This window comes from Epinephelus moara, chromosome 22, assembly GCF_006386435.1.
Source record: "Epinephelus moara isolate mb chromosome 22, YSFRI_EMoa_1.0, whole genome shotgun sequence".
NCBI lineage: Eukaryota > Metazoa > Chordata > Actinopteri > Perciformes > Serranidae > Epinephelus > Epinephelus moara.
In genome coordinates this window covers 19,253,982-19,258,893 of record NC_065527.1, presented here as the reverse complement: position 1 = coordinate 19,258,893, position 4,912 = coordinate 19,253,982, and positions in this window count along the sequence as shown.

Sequence of the window (4,912 nt, the reverse complement as noted above, 5' to 3'; positions counted from 1 at the left end):
AAAATGGCAGTGACTATGAGTACCCGGATGGTGCACTCAAAACGGTCAAGAAGTTGAGTGTGGAACTATGGACACTTCTCGCCCTCAATGGTTGCCATCTTGGCTACGTAGTGGAAGGGGAGGGACCACTTTTCAAACTGGAAACGGCGGCCGAGGACTGTGCGACCGTGAACGTCGCTTCATTGTACAAACACATGTGTTTTTTGCACTAAGCACCACTATACTGTTGTCGGGTATAAGCCAGCAGTAAGTTTATTGGGTTAGTTTAGCAGTCTGTAATGATTTGGTACCGCGAACGATAACGTGAATGCTAATGCTAGTTTGCTAACTAGCTAATTTGCGGTTGTCATTTCTGGTGAGTGCACAAAGGCCGTGTTTGGTTTGAGACAACACTACCCTGTCGAAATTTGCACACTACGCCAACAAGTACATAGTGCACATAGTATACTACATAGAAGTGTACTAACGGAAGTATGTGATTCGAGACACACCATAGTTTTTATACTGGGATGGCATTGCCGCAGAAGTGAAGTGATTGATATTGACATTGTTAGCTCTGTCAGCACTGTTACTGATGGTAAGCACTGTTAACGAAGTTAGCACTGTTAGCTGCTAGCCGTCAGCTCAGCAAACCTCCATGTTGAGAACCATGTCCAGACCACTCATACGCTCTAAATTTCCTACAGTAACCCTTTAAAAAAGTGACAGCATTTGAGCTAAAAATAAGCAAAAATTGAATCTGTCGGATAAAATTTGAGAATAAAAAGTTGCACATTATATAAGTAAGGTGAATGGGATCCAGGCAACAGAAAAATGGATACAAGGAGCTACTATATGAGGAATTAAAGTCTGTGAGTGTGTTTCTGCAGGTCTGACATGAAAACTAAAAGGGTTGAACCTTGGTTTGGAGGAGTCACAGAGAATGCTAATTACTGGGCAAAGTATCAAGGCAGTTTAAAGCCACACTTGCAGGGTGGGCGTTCATAGATTTCAACTGATGTCACTAACAAGGTCCAACAATTGCGATATTTCCACATATTACTATCTGTGAATAATAGACTACATAAATATTTATATACTTGTGTGTTTCAGTGGTCCCATTTGCTGCGACCCCATTCTCTTATGATTACATAAAAGTGTTTTTAGAACACAGCAGCTGACTCAGTTCAAAACTGGCATTAAAATCAATCTATGTAAAGTCTCAGTAATAAGAAGTGGGCAGTAACATGCATTTAAAATTTGCCAACTCTCAACTTTGTTTTCCTTTCCCCCTGTGACTGAAGGATCTCTCCTCTCATCCCACGCCTTTACAAGACTTAAATAATTGACTGCGAGCCTCATAAATATAACAAGTATAAATTCATTTATGCATTTCTATATTTGTGATTTGGCTGCTCTTTATGCCCACACTACACTACTCTCTTTGTTCATTTGTTTAATTAGCAAACACTCACTCCAGATTTAATGAACGATAGAAAAAAAAAGAACAATCAGAATTGCCGGACTCTCTGCTCAGCTGCAGGATTATTAGGTGTGTCGACACAAAAGGTGCGTGATCACCACAGAAGAAAAGCCACTGCTGAGTCAGGAACTTACCATCTGGTACCTCGGGGATCCTGCATTCATCAGCGAATCTCGGTCCAACCCCGGAAGAGAAAACCAGTGATGAACGCCAATTACAGCCTCGGCCAAATCAAAGCTCCTAATTGCATAATGTCCTCTTGTATTTTTATCATCATAATGCTTCGTCATTGCTGCTCCCTGTAGTTTGACTGCTGTGATGTATTTGGGTAATTCTCTTCCTTTAAGTATTTTTTGGACATCTAATGCCTTCATTAGACAGAGTGCGGTCGAGATCTGACGGGAAAAGGGAGGAGGGAGAGATGGGGGATGATTTGCAACAAAGATTCTCTGCCAAATTTTACCCAGGGACATTACAAATAACATGGTCAGCATCTTAATGGAGTAGCTTGACATTTTGGGAAATCCGCTTTTTTACTTTTTTTTTGTCAAAAGCTTGATACCACACCATGAAGCTGCAGCCATCAGCCGGTGACCTTAGCTTAGCATAGAGACAGGAAACAAGGGGAAATAGCATGCCTGGCTGAAAGCTCCAGAGTGTAGGATTTAGGTGAATATGTTTCCATTACCAATGAGCCGTTCGTAGCTACATTTGGAGCAGGTTCCTCGAAGGCCCCAAGGAAGTGAACCAGGCTTTAAAGCTAATTTTCACATGATGCCAATAGACTTTTGCCTATTAACTTACACGGCGAAAGAGATGTCTGTAAATCAGTGGATACATTTTTAACGTCACAAACTCCGCGGAATGACCTGTATCGCTATCAGGATTTGATCCATTCAGTCCGATGATATTTTGAAAGTCTAGAAGAGCCACACAATTAAATAAATTTATCCCTGTTTAAGTTAAGTCCCAGTTAATTTTATAAGAATAACAATAGGCCAATAATAAAACTTTATTCGTACAGAACTTTTCAAAACAAAGTTACACAGTGCTTTACCTTGTTGATCCCGGATTTAAAACGATGCAGAATTCAAGCAAATAAAATGAAGCAATTCTAAGAAAATACAACAAATAAAACATAAAATAAAGATAAAATACCGTCACTGAAGCAGATAAGCAAAGATGGGCAACTAATTGTCTATAGATTGCACTGAGGTACAGAAAATATCAAACAATTAGAGTAATACAAAATGAAAGAATACAAAACTGCTGACACACACATGCACACACAAGATATTCAATAATCAAATGAGACATGTATAAAATAAGCAGTGTGCTAAAACTAATAAAACAGACATGTTTTAAGAAGTGATTTAAAAGATGTCACTGATTCAGCGAACCTCAGATCCTCTGGCGGGGAGCTCCAAAGCCCGGTCACCACATTTTAGAGGCAGCAGTCGAAGCATTTTGGCTTAATGTGCTACTGAGCAGCTAACACAGGAATGAATGAGGCCTTGTGTTCAATGCTGTTTCAGGTTCTCTTAATACTTCCATAAGTCATGGTGCACCACTATATTTCTACAGAAGCCCCAAACGGACAACAGCTGGCAAGCTGCGAGCGTTTAGACACACAGAGCCGGATTGGCGAGCTGATCCGAGGTGCCCAATTTTCCACCTCGTAGGGTAGACATACCTACGAGGTGGAACCCCTTTTAGTTTAAAAAGACTGAGGCGACCTTCCACAACTGGAGGGCCTGTTGAAGACTTGTGAGAGGAGCTGTTGATGACGCTGCACGTGCGAGCCACTGGAGGTTGATAAACAGGAAACAGCTGATAGCAGGAATTAGCGAGCAGCTAGTAGCAAGAGGGAAACGCAAACCTGACAGACACTGTAAAGATGAGCAACTGAGGAGACAAGGAATTGTGTGCCATTAACCGCCAAATGACAGGAACGGTGAAGGACGGGCCGACTTATGAGAGAATGACCAGCCGTTTCTTCCCTCCCACGTCACTGTTTACGTCACACGCTGAGCTATACATTATGTTACTTGCTCACGCCCCCCATTGCCCTGAAAAAGGCACATTCTGTATGAACAAAAGTAGGTAGGCGGCATTTTGCCGCACTCCCCGATTTTGTTTTTATACTGCCAATGCTGAAAAAAGACTGATTGGGCTTTCCTGCAAATTTGCACAATTCCTGTTTTGAAAGGGCTACAGACTCTAGATTTGGTCATTCACTTTGTCGCGTTGGCCACCATAGTTAGCAGCCCCTACGCCACCAACAGCATCAGAAAATGACTGACTTGTTAACACGAAACTGCTTTATTCAGCATGTTAACCAGCTGAAATCATGAAATCCATTTGTTCTGCGGATAATTTAGCTCCCACTAAATACCTCCCAGACACAAAGGAAAAGGTGAGCACAGATTAGCAGGTCCTGAAACCCCAGAAACACTGATTTTTAAAACTGCTTTATTCAGTGTTTCTATTCTTTATTCAGTGGTCTGTTTGTTTCAGAGAGGAGGATACCTCTGTGGATAATCTAGCTCCCGGTAAAAACCTCCTGAATAATGAACACTGAAGGAATTCTAACCAGGAGAAGCTTCAGCTGGTTGAAATCTGCAATCTTACACACTGTTCCTTTAACACTAGCCTAACAATATATTATTTTAGGAAGATCATAATTATTTTATATTTACCCACAATTGTATACTCATTAAAAGCAAGATCTCACATGTAATAGGAGTGCAGCCATTCACATAAAGAAGTTAATAAATAGATTTGCTCTACAGTATGTATAAACATATGCACACACAGACACAGCTGTACACAATATGGGGTGGAGGCTCACACTAAAGAAGGAGAGTTTGTTTTGTTTTTACACTAAAAACTTCACACCACAACCTCTCACACTAACAAGAACTTCTGAGCAGGAATTCACAATATAGCAACATGTAAGCCAAGAGAAAACCACCCCATCTTCCCATCCACAAAAAAACAGAAACTACACATGTAGAGCCTTGTTGTTGTTGTTGTTGTTGTTGTTGTTGTGAAGACTATTTTCCTTAGAAAGTTCAAACCAACTGCAGCTCTCATCACAAACTCAGTCTGTTAGACATTTGCATCATTAGCTGTAAATGTGGACTGTGGTTTCTTTGTTTTTCATTGTAGTCCATGTGTCAAACATAATTCAGTGTGTTGCTGAAGTGATTAATAACAAACTAGAATAAATTAGAGCCAGGTATGGTGATAGATGGTTAGAACAATCCCAGCTGGCACTGGATGTCATTATGGCATCATAAAGACGTTGGACTTTTACGCTGGACAGTTTAAATTTTGGTTGGAATGAAACTGGGTGAACATAATCTGGGGACCAATATCTAAAGTTCCCTCTTGGCAAAAGCTGGAAAACTTACTAAAACTGAGCTTCTATAAGGCAATGAATATTGC